Genomic DNA, 15796 nt, shown 5'->3' on the forward strand with positions numbered 1-15796 from the left:
TGGAGTTATAAACACTGTTAGGGGTACTAGAGGACTGGAGTTATAACACTGTTAGGGGTACTAGAGGACTGGAGTTATAACACTGTTGGGGGTACTAGAGGACTGGAGTTATAACACTGTTAGGGGTACTAGAGGACTGGAGTTATAAACACTGTTAGGGGTACTAGAGGACTGGAGTTATAACACTGTTGGGGGTACTAGAGGACTGGAGTTATAAACACTGTTAGGGGTACTAGAGGACTGGAGTTATAACACTGTTGGGGGTACTAGAGGACCGGAGTTATAACACTGTTGGGGGTACTAGAGGACTGGAGTTATAACACTGTTGGGGGTACTAGAGGACTGGAGTTATAACACTGTTGGGGGTACTAGAGGACTGGAGTTATAAACGCTGTTGGGGTACTAGAGGACTGGAGTTATAACACTGTTGGGGGTACTAGAGGACTGGAGTTATAAACACTGTTAGGGGTACTAGAGGACTGGAGTTATAACACTGTTAGGGGTACTAGAGGACTGGAGTTATAACACTGTTGGGGGTACTAGAGGACTGGAGTTATAACACTGTTAGGGGTACTAGAGGACTGGAGTTATAAACACTGTTAGGGAGGACTGTACTAGAGGACTGGAGTTATAACACTGTTAGGGGTACTAGAGGACTGGAGTTATAAACACTGTTGGGGTACTAGAGGACTGGAGTTATAACACTGTTGGGGTACTAGAGGACTGGAGTTATAACACTGTTGGGGGTACTAGAGGACTGGAGTTATAAACACTGTTGGGGTACTAGAGGACTGGAGTTATAACACTGTTGGGGGTACTAGAGGCCTGGAGTTATAACACTGTTGGGGGTACTAGAGGACTGGAGTTATAAACACTGTTGGGGGTACTAGAGGACTGGAGTTATAACACTGTTGGGGGTACTAGAGGAATGGAGTTATAACACTGTTGGGGGTACTAGAGGACTGGAGTTATAACACTGTTGGGGGTACTAGAGGACTGGAGTTATAACACTGTTAGGGGTACTAGAGGACTGGAGTTATAAACACTGTTAGGGGTACTAGAGGACTGGAGTTATAACACTGTTGGGGGTACTAGAGGACTGGAGTTATAAACACTGCTGGGGGTACTAGAGGACTGGAGTTATAACACTGTTGGGGGTACTAGAGGACTGGAGTTATAACACTGTTGGGGGTACTAGAGGACTGGAGTTATAACACTGTTGGGGGTACTAGAGGACTGGAGTCATAACACTGTTGGGGTACTAGAGGACTGGAGTTATAACACTGTTGGGGTACTAGAGGACTGGAGTTATAACACTGTTGGGGGTACTAGAGGACTGGAGTTATAAACACTGTTGGGGGTACTAGAAGACTGGAGTTATAACACTGTTGGGGGTACTAGAGGACTGGAGTTATAACACTGTTGGGGGTACTAGAGGACTGGAGTTACAACACTGTTGGGGGTACTAGAGGACTGGAGTTATAACACTGTTGGGGGTACTAGAGGACTGGAGTTATAAACACTGTTGGGGTACTAGAGGACTGGAGTTATAACACTGTTGGGGGTACTAGAGGACTGGAGTTATAACACTGTTGGGGGTACTAGTGGACTGGAGTTATAAACACTGTTAGGGGTACTAGAGGACTGGAGTTATAAAAATGTTGGGGGTACTAGAGGACTGGAGTTATAACACTGTCGGGGGTACTAGAGGACTGGAGTTATAACACTGTCGGGGGTACTAGAGGACTGGAGTTATAACACTGTCGGGGTACTAGAGGACTGGAGTTATAACACTGTTGGGGGTACTAGAGGACTGGAGTTATAACACTGTTGGGGGTACTAGAGGACTGGAGTTATAACACTGTTGGGGGTACTAGAGGACTGGAGTTATAAACACTGTTAGGGGTACTAGAGGACTGGAGTTATAACACTGTTGGGGGTACTAGAGGACTGGAGTTATAACACTGTTGGGGGTACTAGAGGACTGGAGTTATAACACTGTTGGGGGTACTAGAGGACTGGAGTTATAACACTGTTGGGGGTACTAGAGGACTGGAGTTATAAACGCTGTTGGGGTACTAGAGGACTGGAGTTATAACACTGTTGGGGGTACTAGAGGACTGGAGTTATAAACACTGTTAGGGGTACTAGAGGACTGGAGTTATAACACTGTTGGGGGTACTAGAGGACTGGAGTTATAACACTGTTAGGGGTACTAGAGGACTGGAGTTATAAACACTGTTAGGGGTACTAGAGGACTGGAGTTATAACACTGTTGGGGGTACTAGAGGACTGGAGTTATAAACACTGTTAGGGGTACTAGAGGACCGGAGTTATAACACTGTTGGGGGTACTAGAGGACCGGAGTTATAACACTGTTGGGGGTACTAGAGGACCGGAGTTATAACACTGTTGGGGGTACTAGAGGACTGGAGTTATAACACTGTTGGGGGTACTAGAGGACTGGAGTTATAACACTGTTGGGGGTACTAGAGGACTGGAGTTATAAACGCTGTTGGGGTACTAGAGGACTGGAGTTATAACACTGTTGGGGGTACTAGAGGACTGGAGTTATAAACACTGTTAGGGGTACTAGAGGACTGGAGTTATAACACTGTTAGGGGTACTAGAGGACTGGAGTTATAACACTGTTGGGGGTACTAGAGGACTGGAGTTATAACACTGTTAGGGGTACTAGAGGACTGGAGTTATAAACACTGTTAGGGGTACTAGAGGACTGGAGTTATAACACTGTTAGGGGTACTAGAGGACTGGAGTTATAAACACTGTTAGGGGTACTAGAGGACTGGAGTTATAACACTGTTGGGGTACTAGAGGACTGGAGTTATAACACTGTTGGGGGTACTAGAGGACTGGAGTTATACACACTGTTGGGGTACTAGAGGACTGGAGTTATAAACACTGTTGGGGGTACTAGAGGCCTGGAGTTATAACACTGTTGGGGGTACTAGAGGACTGGAGTTATAACACTGTTAGGGGTACTAGAGGACTGGAGTTATAACACTGTTGGGGGTACTAGAGGACTGGAGTTATAACACTGTTAGGGGTACTAGAGGACTGGAGTTATAAACACTGTTAGGGGTACTAGAGGACTGGAGTTATAACACTGTTAGGGGTACTAGAGGACTGGAGTTATAAACACTGTTAGGGGTACTAGAGGACTGGAGTTATAACAGTGTTGGGGTACTAGAGGACTGGAGTTATAACACTGTTGGGGGTACTAGAGGACTGGAGTTATAAACACTGTTGGGGTACTAGAGGACTGGAGTTATAACACTGTTGGGGTACTAGAGGACTGGAGTTATAACACTGTTGGGGGTACTAGAGGACTGGAGTTATAACACTGTTGGGGGTACTAGAGGACTGGAGTTATAACACTGTTGGGGGTACTAGAGGACTGGAGTTATAACACTGTTGGGGGTACTAGAGGACTGGAGTTATAAACACTGTTAGGGGTACTAGAGGACTGGAGTTATAACACTGTTAGGGGTACTAGAGGACTGGAGTTATAACACTGTTGGGGGTACTAGAGGACTGGAGTTATAACACTGTTAGGGGTACTAGAGGACTGGAGTTATAAACACTGTTAGGGGTACTAGAGGACTGGAGTTATAACACTGTTGGGGGTACTAGAGGACTGGAGTTATAAACACTGTTAGGGGTACTAGAGGACTGGAGTTATAACACTGTTGGGGGTACTAGAGGACCGGAGTTATAACACTGTTGGGGGTACTAGAGGACTGGAGTTATAACACTGTTGGGGGTACTAGAGGACTGGAGTTATAACACTGTTGGGGGTACTAGAGGACTGGAGTTATAAACGCTGTTGGGGTACTAGAGGACTGGAGTTATAACACTGTTGGGGGTACTAGAGGACTGGAGTTATAAACACTGTTAGGGGTACTAGAGGACTGGAGTTATAACACTGTTAGGGGTACTAGAGGACTGGAGTTATAACACTGTTGGGGGTACTAGAGGACTGGAGTTATAACACTGTTAGGGGTACTAGAGGACTGGAGTTATAAACACTGTTAGGGGTACTAGAGGACTGGAGTTATAACACTGTTAGGGGTACTAGAGGACTGGAGTTATAACACTGTTGGGGTACTAGAGGACTGGAGTTATAACACTGTTGGGGGTACTAGAGGACTGGAGTTATAAACACTGTTGGGGTACTAGAGGACTGGAGTTATAAACACTGTTGGGGGTACTAGAGGCCTGGAGTTATAACACTGTTGGGGGTACTAGAGGACTGGAGTTATAAACACTGTTGGGGGTACTAGAGGACTGGAGTTATAACACTGTTGGGGTACTAGAGGACTGGAGTTATAAACACTGTTGGGGTACTAGAGGACTGGAGTTATAACACTGTTGGGGGTACTAGAGGACTGGAGTTATAAACACTGTTGGGGGTACTAGAGGACTGGAGTTATAAACACTGTTGGGGGTACTAGAGGACTGGAGTTATAAACACTGTTGGGGGTACTAGAGGACTGGAGTTATAACACTGTTGGGGGTACTAGAGGACTGGAGTTATAACACTGTTGGGGGTACTAGAGGACTGGAGTTATAACACTGTTGGGGGTACTAGAGGAATGGAGTTATAACACTGTTGGGGGTACTAGAGGACTGGAGTTATAACACTGTTGGGGGTACTAGAGGACTGGAGTTATAAACACTGTTAGGGGTACTAGAGGACTGGAGTTATAACACTGTTGGGGGTACTAGAGGACTGGAGTTATAACACTGTTGGGGGTACTAGAGGACTGGAGTTATAACACTGTTGGGGGTACTAGAGGACTGGAGTTATAAACACTGTTGGGGGTACTAGAGGACTGGAGTTATAACACTGTTGGGGGTACTAGAGGACTGGAGTTATAACACTGTTAGGGGTACTAGAGGACTGGAGCTATAAACACTGTTAGGGGTACTAGAGGACTGGAGTTATAACACTGTTGGGGGTACTAGAGGACTGGAGTTATAACACTGTTGGGGGTACTAGAGGACTGGAGTTATAAACACTGTTGGGGTACTAGAGGACTGGAGTTATAAACACTGTTGGGGGTACTAGAGGACTGGAGTTATAACACTGTTGGGGGTACTAGAGGACTGGAGTTATAACACTGTTGGGGGTACTAGAGGACTGGAGTTATAACACTGTTGGGGGTACTAGAGGACTGGAGTTATAACACTGTTGGGGTACTAGAGGACTGGAGTTATAACACTGTTGGGGTACTAGAGAACTGGAGTTATAACACTGTTGGGGGTACTAGAGGACTGGAGTTATAAACACTGTTGGGGGTACTAGAGGACTGGAGTTATAACACTGTTGGGGGTACTAGAGGACTGGAGTTATAACACTGTTGGGGGTACTAGAGGACTGGAGTTACAACACTGTTGGGGGTACTAGAGGACTGGAGTTATAACACTGTTGGGGGTACTAGAGGACTGGAGTTATAAACACTGTTGGGGTACTAGAGGACTGGAGTTATAACACTGTTGGGGGTACTAGAGGACTGGAGTTATAACACTGTTGGGGGTACTAGAGGACTGGAGTTATAAACACTGTTAGGGGTACTAGAGGACTGGAGTTATAAAAATGTCGGGGGTACTAGAGGACTGGAGTTATAACACTGTCGGGGGTACTAGAGGACTGGAGTTATAACACTGTTGGGGGTACTAGAGGACTGGAGTTATAACACTGTTGGGGTACTAGAGGACTGGAGTTATAACACTGTTGGGGTACTAGAGAACTGGAGTTATAACACTGTTGGGGGTACTAGAGGACTGGAGTTATAAACACTGTTGGGGGTACTAGAGGACTGGAGTTATAACACTGTTGGGGGTACTAGAGGACTGGAGTTATAACACTGTTGGGGGTACTAGAGGACTGGAGTTACAACACTGTTGGGGGTACTAGAGGACTGGAGTTATAACACTGTTGGGGGTACTAGAGGACTGGAGTTATAAACACTGTTGGGGTACTAGAGGACTGGAGTTATAACACTGTTGGGGGTACTAGAGGACTGGAGTTATAACACTGTTGGGGGTACTAGAGGACTGGAGTTATAAACACTGTTAGGGGTACTAGAGGACTGGAGTTATAAAAATGTCGGGGGTACTAGAGGACTGGAGTTATAACACTGTCGGGGGTACTAGAGGACTGGAGTTATAACACTGTCGGGGGTACTAGAGGACTGGAGTTATAACACTGTTGGGGTACTAGAGGACTGGAGTTATAAACACTGTTAGGGGTACTAGAGGACTGGAGTTATAAACACTGTTGGGGTACTAGAGGACTGGAGTTATAACACTGTCGGGGGTACTAGAGGACTGGAGTTATAAACACTGTTAGGGGTACTAGAGGACTGGAGTTATAAACACTGTTGGGGTACTAGAGGACTGGAGTTATAACACTGTTGGGGGTACTAGAGGACTGGAGTTATAAACACTGTTGGGGGTACTAGAGGACTGGAGTTATAACACTGTTGGGGGTACATGAGGACTGGAGTTATAACACTGTTGGGGTACTAGAGGACTGGAGTTATAACACTGTTGGGGTACTAGAGGACTGGAGTTATAACACTGTTGGGGTACTAGAGGACTGGAGTTATAACACTGTTGGGGGTACTAGAGGACTGGAGTTATAACACTGTTGGGGGTACTAGAGGACTGGAGTTATAACACTGTTGGGGTACTAGAGGACTGGAGTTATAACACTGTTGGGGGTACTAGAGGACTGGAGTTATAACACTGTTGGGGTACTAGAGGACTGGAGTTATAACACTGTTGGGGGTACTAGAGGATTGGAGTTATAACACTGTTGGGGGTAAAGCTCTCTCTGGGGTTAAACCTCTCTTTGGGGTTAAACCTCTCTCTCTCTCTCAAACCTTCCTCCCGGGGAAGGACTGCCCGTTCCATGATCTCGCCATCACGGTTGACAACTCCATTGTGTCCTCCTCCCAGAGCGCTAAGAACCTTGGCGTGATCCTGGACAACACCCTGTCGTTCTCAACCAACATCATGGCGGTGGCCCGTTCCTGTAGGTTCATGCTCTACAACATCCGCAGAGTACGACCCTGCCTCACACAGGAAGCGGCGCAGGTCCTAATCCAGGCACTTGTCATCTCCCGTCTGGATTACTGCAACTCGCTGTTGGCTGGGCTCCCTGCCTGTGCCATTAAACCCCTACAACTCATCCAGAACGCCACAGCCCGTCTGGTGTTCAACCTTCCCAAGTTCTCTCACGTCACCCCGCTCCTCCGCTCTCTCCACTGGCTTCTAGTTGAAGCTCGCATCCGCTACAAGACCATGGTGCTTGCCTACGGAGCTGTGAGGGGAACGGCACCGCAGTACCTCCAGGCTCTGATCAGGCCCTACACCCAAGCAAGGGCACTGCGTTCATCCACCTCTGGCCTGCTCGCCTCCCTACCACTGAGGAAGTACAGTTCCCGCTCAGCCCAGTCAAAACTGTTCGCTGCTCTGGCCCCCCAATGGTGGAACAAACTCCCTCACGACGCCAGGACAGCGGAGTCAATCACCACCTTCCGGAGACACCTGAAACCCCACCTCTTCAAGGAATACCTAGGATAGGATAAGTAATCCTTCTCACCCCCCCCTTAATGATTTAGATGCACTATTGTAAAGTGGCTGTTCCACTGGATGTCAGAAGGTGAATTCACCAATTTGTAAGTCGCTCTGGATAAGAGCGTCTGCTAAATGACTTAAATGTAATGTAAATGTAATCCTCTCTCTGGGGTTAAACCTCTCTCTGGGGTTAAACCTCTCTCTGGGGTTAACCCCAACCCCCTCTCTCTGGGGTCAACCCTCTCTCTGGGGTCAACCCTCTCTCTGGGGTCAACCCTCTCTCTGGGGTCAACCCTCTCTCTGGGGTTAAACCTCTCTCTGGGGTTAAATCTCTCTCTGAGGTCAACCCTCTCTCTGGGGTCAACCCTCTCTCTGGGGTCAACCCTCTCTCTGGGGTTAAATCTCTCTCTGGGGTTAAACCTCTCTCTGGGGTTAACCCCAACCCCCTCTCTCTGGGGTTAAACCTCTCTCTGGGGTTAAACCTCTCTCTGGGGTTAAACCTCTCTCTGGGGTCAACCCCAACCCCCTCTCTCTGGGGTTAAACCTCTCTCTGGGGTTAAACCTCTCTCTGGGGTTAATCCTCTCTCTGGGGTTAACCCCAACCCCCTCTCTCTGGGGTCAACCCTCTCTCTGGGGTCAACCCTCTCTCTGGGGTCAACCCTCTCTCTGGGGTTAAATCTCTCTCTGGGGTTATACCTCTCTCTGGGGTTAACCCCAACCCCCTCTCTCTGGGGTCAACCCTCTCTCTGGGGTCAACCCTCTCTCTGGGGTCAACCCTCTCTCTGGGGTCAACCCTCTCTCTGGGGTCAACCCTCTCTCTGGGGTCAACCCTCTCTCTGGGGTCAACCCTCTCTCTGGGGTTAAATCTCTCTCTGGGGTTAAACCTCTCTCTGGGGTCAACCCTCTCTCTGGGGTCAACCCTCTCTCTGGGGTCAACCCTCTCTCTGGGGTTAAATCTCTCTCTGGGGTTAAACCTCTCTCTGGGGTTAACCCCAACCCCCTCTCTCTGGGGTCAACCCTCTCTCTGGGGTTAAATCTCTCTCTGGGGTTAACCCTCTCTCTGGGGTCAACCCTCTCTCTGGGGTTTAATCTCTCTCTGGGGTTAACCCTTTCTGACCAGGGTGTGCGTTTTACACCCGACAAGGGTTTGTGTGTATTAAAGAAGAGTTGCATGCACTTTCCCACACTGTGGAATACAGTATATGTAAATATGACACTGTGGAATACAGTACATATGACACTGTGGAATACAGTATATGTACATATGACCACAATGTATTGTATTACCAACAGCTCTATTGAAAAGAGCTACATACATGAACTCTGCATCTGTTCCTGTTCACCTTGGAGGGGATATGACCTCTGCCCCAACCAGACCAGCTGTTACAGGTTACACAACTCCTGTGGCTAGATCTGCTCTTACTGGAGAAACCCACTGTCCAGTGTCCACAAACAGCCCAGAAGACCCTAGGTCAAGACTAAGGCAGCATATCTATGGGGTCTTAAGACTCAGGAGACCGAGACTCTCTGGTCCACAGAGGACTGAACACACGTCAAACAGGCTTATTCAGCAAACAGAGAGAACAGGAGCTCAACAGTACCTCAAAACTCCTGTTCCTGCTCGTACTGTATCCAGACTTGTGACTGGCATACGATGACTCAGATGTGATAAAAAAACGCTTCTCCTCCCCAACTGACTGTTTGGAAAGGGCATAATTTAAACAGAACACAATCCTACCGATATAAACCACATTTGGGACTGACAATGGTTAAATTATCTCCAGAGGAATAGACATGTTGCAAAACACCCTCCCCCTCCCTCCCTTCCCTGTTTTTTTTGCCTATGTTGCCAATCCAAACATCACTTTGCCTTGGTTCTTGATTGAGGGAGAGGCAGGGAGTTCTAGGGTGTTGCTTGCATCCAACTTTTGTTTTGCCGCAAAAGGTTCTACTGTCGACAACAGTATGAGAGGCGGGTGTACTTAACCTTGAACATTACCGGTAAAACATTCACACAAAAAGGTTTACTACAATCCAGTACACCGACTACTTTCAGGTGTTGTACGAACCATCTTGACATGAAGATTAGAACGACTATCACAATGCACCAGCACAGAAACGTAGCAGACCTACGAGAGGCCTGTTGTATAGAAACAGAGGAGACCTACGAGAGGCCTGTTGTATAGAAACAGAGGAGACCTACGAGAGGCCTGTTGTATAGAAACAGAGGAGACCTACTAGAGGCCTGTTGTATAGAAACGTAGCAGACCTACTAGAGGCCTGTTGTATAGAAACGTAGCAGACCTACGAGAGGCCTGTTGTATAGAAACAGAGGAGACCTACTAGAGGCCTGTTGTATAGAAACAGAGGAGACCTACTAGAGGCCTGTTGTATAGAAACAGAGGACACCTACTAGAGGCCTGTTGTATAGAAACAGAGCAGACCTATGAGAGGCCTGTTGTATAGAAACAGAGGAGACCTACGAGAGGCCTGTTGTATAGAAACAGAGGAGACCTACTAGAGGCCTGTTGTATAGAAACAGAGCAGACCTACAAGAGGCCTGTTGTATAGAAACAGAGGAGACCTACTAGAGGCCTGTTGTATAGAAACAGAGGAGACCTACTAGAGGCCTGTTGTATAGAAACAGAGGAGACCTACTAGAGGCCTTGTTGTATAGAAACAGAGGAGACCTACTAGAGGCCTGTTCAGAAACAGAGGAGACCTACGAGAGGCCTGTTGTATAGAAACAGAGCAGACCAACTAGAGGCCTGTTGTATAGAAACGTAGCAGACCTACGAGAGGCCTGTTGTATAGAAACAGAGGAGACCTACTAGAGGCCTTGTTGTATAGAAACAGAGGAGACCTACTAGAGGCCTGTTCAGAAACAGAGGAGACCTACGAGAGGCCTGTTGTATAGAAACAGAGCAGACCAACTAGAGGCCTGTTGTATAGAAACGTAGCAGACCTACGAGAGGCCTGTTGTATAGAAACAGAGGAGACCTACGAGAGGCCTGTTGTATAGAAACAGAGGAGACCTACTAGAGGCCTGTTGTATAGAAACAGAGGAGACCTACTAGAGGCCTGTTGTATAGAAACGTAGCAGACCTACTAGAGGCCTGTTGTATAGAAACAGAGGAGACCTACGAGAGGCCTGTTGTATAGAAACAGAGGAGACCTACTAGAGGCCTGTTGTATAGAAACAGAGGAGACCTACTAGAGGCCTGTTGTATAGAAACAGAGGAGACCTACGAGAGGCCTGTTGTATAGAAACAGAGGAGACCTACTAGAGGCCTGTTGTATAGAAACAGAGGAGACCTACTAGAGGCCTGTTGTATAGAAACAGAGGAGACCTACGAGAGGCCTGTTGTATAGAAACAGAGGAGACCTACTAGAGGCCTGTTGTATAGAAACAGAGGAGACCTACTAGAGGCCTGTTGTATAGAAACAGAGGAGACCTACTAGAGGCCTTGTTGTAGAGAAACAGAGGAGACCTACTAGAGGCCTGTTCAGAAACAGAGGAGACCTACGAGAGGCCTGTTGTATAGAAACAGAGCAGACCAACTAGAGGCCTGTTGTATAGAAACGTAGCAGACCTACGAGAGGCCTGTTGTATAGAAACAGAGGAGACCTACGAGAGGCCTGTTGTATAGAAACAGAGGAGACCTACTAGAGGCCTGTTGTATAGAAACAGAGGAGACCTACTAGAGGCCTGTTGTATAGAAACGTAGCAGACCTACGAGAGGCCTGTTGTATAGAAACAGAGGAGACCTACTAGAGGCCTGTTGTATAGAAACAGAGGAGACCTACGAGAGGCCTGTTGTATAGAAACAGAGGAGACCTACTAGAGGCCTGTTGTATAGAAACAGAGGAGACCTACGAGAGGCCTGTTGTATAGAAACAGAGGAGACCTACGAGAGGCCTGTTGTATAGAAACAGAGGAGACCTACGAGAGGCCTGTTGTATAGAAACAGAGGAGACCTACTAGAGGCCTGTTGTATAGAAACAGAGGAGACCTACGAGAGGCCTGTTGTATAGAAACAGAGGAGACCTACTAGAGGCCTGTTGTATAGAAACAGAGGAGACCTACTAGAGGCCTGTTGTATAGAAACAGAGGAGACCTACAAGAGGCCTGTTGTATAGAAACAGAGGAGACCTACTAGAGGCCTGTTGTACAGGGCCACATGGCTTGCCATTCAAGCCAATCTGACTGAACAAAGAATTTGATATAGGAATGTTGGTATAGTTACAGTCAGCCAGGCAACCTAACCCAACGACCTGTAACCTCTAAAGAGTTTTAAACAACTCTATAAAAGCATGCGACGTTGAATGCCAAACAAACATCATAAAGCAACACGTTTTAATATATACACTAATTGTATCTCAGTTCTCAGAGAGATTCCTAACCAACACACATGTGCTTTGGAGCTGGTTCTAAACACTATGTGACACCCCGTGTTCTGACAGTCCAGGTTGTTTTTTTGTTGTTGTTTTTTTTACCTTTATTTAACCAGGCAAGTCAGTTAAGAACAAATTCTTATTTTCAATGACGGCCTAGGAACAGTGGGTTAACTGCCTGTTCAGGGGCAGAATGACAGATTTGTACCTTGTCAGCTCGGGGGTTTGAACTCGCAACCTTCCGGTTACTAGTCCAACGCTCTAACCACTAAGCAACCCTGTCGCCTCTACACTCTAGCCACTAGGGTACACTGCCGCCTCTACACTCTAACCACTAGGCTACCCTGCCGCCTCTACACTCTAACCACTAGGCTACCCTGCCGCCTCTACACTCTAACCACTAGGCTACCCTGCCGCCTCTACACTCTAACCACTAGGCTACCCTGCCGCCTCTACACTCTAACCACTAGGCTACCCTGCCGCCTCTACACTCTAACCACTAGGCTACCTGCCGCCTCTACACTCTAACCACTAGGCCACCCTGCCGCCTCTACACTCTAACCACTAGGCTACCCTGCCGCCTCTACACTCTAACCACTAGGCTACCCTGCCGCCTCTACACTCTAACCACTAGGCTACCCTGCCGCCTCTACACTCTAACCACTAGGCTACCCTGCCGCCTCTACACTCTAACCACTAGGCCACCCTGCCGCCTCTACACTCTAACCACTAGGCTACCCTGCCGCCTCTACACTCTAACCACTAGGCTACCCTGCCGCCCCTGTTGAAATGACCGCTGTGGCTGGCACTCCCAATGGCAACCATTTCGACTGACCAATGACTGGGGCGATGCATAACCGCGGGAAGGTGCTGCAATGGTTTTTTCCAACGCTGAAAATAGTTGTGGAATATAGAAATAAATCAAATGTATTTGTCACATACACATACTTGCTTGATATGTTTTCCAGTTTCTTTAAATACTTTGCCAAGGCAACTTATTGTCTAGGTGAAAAATAAAATGGTCTATTCATTCATTTCCTTTTTAGTAGACACTCTGTTCCATGGCAACTTAGTAGTGAGTGGAGACATTTTCAGACTGGTCCCCAGTGGGAATCGAACTCAAAACCCTAGCATTGTCACGCCCTGGTCAAAGTGTATTATGTTTATTTTCTTTTATTGGGTCAGGCCAGGGTGTGACATGGGTTTATTGGGGTGTGTTTCGTCTTGGGGTTTTTGTGGGGTGTATAGCATAGTCTATGGCTGCCTGAGGCGGTTCTCAATCAGAGTCAGGTGATTATCGTTGTCTCTGATTGGGAACCATATTTAGGCAGCCATATTCTTTGAGTGTTTCATGGGTGATTGTTCCTGTCTCTGTGTTTGTAGTCACAAGATAGGCTGTATAGTTTTTTCACGTTTCCGTCTGTTGTTTTTTTTTGTACATTTCACTATTTTCATGTCTAGTCATTTTTCAACAATAAATATGAGTAACCACCACGCTGCATTTTGGTCCGCTCCTCCTTCAACAGAAGAACTGCGTTCCAAGCATTGCAAGCACCGTGCTCTACCAACTGAGTCACATCACCTTTTGATGTCTCAATGTACTCAATTACCTGTATTGGTCATTGTTGATCTCCATGGTGAGAGAAAGTCTACAGGTACAAACCTATATGACCAGCCTATGTACAACACAGCAATATACATTTACATTAAGTGGTTTGTAAGGATGGTAAGTTAATACTGCACAAATAAATGGTTGTTTTCCATGTTAATTGATCGCGAAAACTATTTAATTTGATGTGGATGTGTTGTGTCTTTGTCCATAACTTTGCACCTTTTAGGTGTGAATGTTTGAGGACAGGGTTTTGTTCTTCCTGGATTAGGTCAACGCAAGGTAAGTAGTTCGTTGCCGACGGTAGGTGGTAGCCTCCCGGATACTCGTGACGTTGACAGGCTTCAGCGACATTTAGCCTAAGATATTTCACTAAATCCAGGCAAAATGTCAGTGCATACAAAATGTTTTGAGCTTTTTGGACATTCTCCCCAACCGATTCTTCCCAAATTCAACTCGCGCGCTTTGTTCAACACAGTGTCCAGTGCCAAACTCGGATTTCCATGATAAAAGAGACCGTTCTGTATGGTCTTTGTGCAGCTCTTTTTTTCTATAACACGGGTACAAACACAGCCAATGAGACATATGGCCTGTTTCTCAGGGGAGTGGGATACCAATTCATGAAGACATAGCCTAGGCTACATAAGTGCTTGGTGTTTCAGAACATTTTGTCCAAATATGTTAGACTTCAGTAAACTAACCTACAATTAATTCAGGCTATCTAGCTTTAAAAAAAAAAAAAGGATATCAAACTTTCACCAAGGATAATGTTTTAGACAACTTCTTATTCACCGAGTACATGGAGACGACCCTGTGTCAGTGTACCAGATGGAGGGTCTGTTGTGTTGACGAAAAGGTTTATGCCTGTTCAGTACTTTCATAGCTGTACACTGGGTGTGTCTCTGACTCACCTGGGCGCAGAAACACACACACACACACACACACACACACGATTCCAAGGACAGGCCCAGATCAGCCAAAATAGTTTGTGCGAGTGTGTACTGGGTAGGGCTGCTATGCTGAAGCTACAGATGAAATGCAGCCGGCAGGCATGTATCTCAGCACACTGCCATGAAAACAGAACTTAACCAAACAACACAGGGAGAGAGAGGGGAACTTAGAGAGAAAGAGACCCCCCCCACACACACACACAACAGTACTGACATGGGAGAGGGGGACAGAGAGAGAAAAGTAGTTGAAACCCGATTTTGCAGAATAACGATGTATTACATACTGAACCTCATATTGTTTCTAGTTCTCCACTCATCTGGTTTTAGAGTGGTGGAGTATCTCAGGGAGCTGGGTCAGCGGTGGTGGGATGGGATGATATCCAGGAGAGCATGTCGGTGGCTCTGAACCACAGCTGACAGACAGACGTCTTCGATGTTCTGAGCCGACATTCTGGGTGTTGGGCCCCATCGCGTCGAACAAGCTGAAAAACACAAGAACTCCCAGTCTGTATTCACATTAAATAAAATGTTTGTTCAATTACAATGTCTGGAGATTTGTCTGAAAATGCCATGACAGGGAACCTTGGACGTGTCCTCATTCTCTTTCATGGCTTCCTTTCCTTAATCCCCACTGATAGGTGAAAGGTATGGATGGGTTACCACCACATAGGCTTTTGATCTTTACAAAACAAAACAAAAAACTTAAGCCCTCTTCACTCATCAAAAGACAAACCAGCCACTTGTGACAACTTCAATCCACGGATAAAGGATACGGTTAACAAGGGGCTGCAGTGTAGCCTAGTGGTTAGAGCGTTGGACTAGTAACCGGAAGGTTGCAAGTTCAAACCCCTGAGCTGACAAGGTACAAATCTGTCGTTCTGCCCCTGAACAGGCAGTTAACCCACTGTTCCCAGGCCGTCATTGAAAATAAGAATTTGTTCTTAACTGACTTGCCTGGTTAAATAAAGGTAAAATAAAAAAAATAAAAAAAATGTACTCACATCTAATGGGGATCTGTGGAGGGTAGGCTGATCCTAGATCTGTGCCTTAGCGCAACTTTAACTGAAACGGTACGTACTCTAGTGAACGACTCTTCTGAACTATGACCTCGGCCCGCTGTGCTTCACTGCGGAATGAGGCGGTGTTTTATCGTTTCTGCTGCATGGAACGCAGATGGAGAGATAAGAGGGATACAAGACGGGGAAGATGGATGTAAATCACAACATGCACCTGG

General features: G+C 46.8%; 1 protein-coding gene across 1 annotated transcript in view; it reads right to left on the minus strand.

The window, feature by feature from the left end:
- The window catches only part of LOC135505208 (integrin beta-4-like), a 54882-nt gene extending 40017 nt beyond the window's left edge, over positions 1 to 14865 (minus strand). The window contains exon 1 of the mRNA XM_064924373.1: positions 14847 to 14865. The gene's annotated coding sequence lies outside the window, so the exon portion shown is untranslated. The remainder of the gene's footprint in view (positions 1 to 14846) is intronic.
- Positions 14866 to 15796: the final 931 nt, after the last annotated feature.

This window comes from Oncorhynchus masou, chromosome 18 (assembly GCF_036934945.1).
Source record: "Oncorhynchus masou masou isolate Uvic2021 chromosome 18, UVic_Omas_1.1, whole genome shotgun sequence".
Lineage (NCBI taxonomy): Eukaryota > Metazoa > Chordata > Actinopteri > Salmoniformes > Salmonidae > Oncorhynchus > Oncorhynchus masou.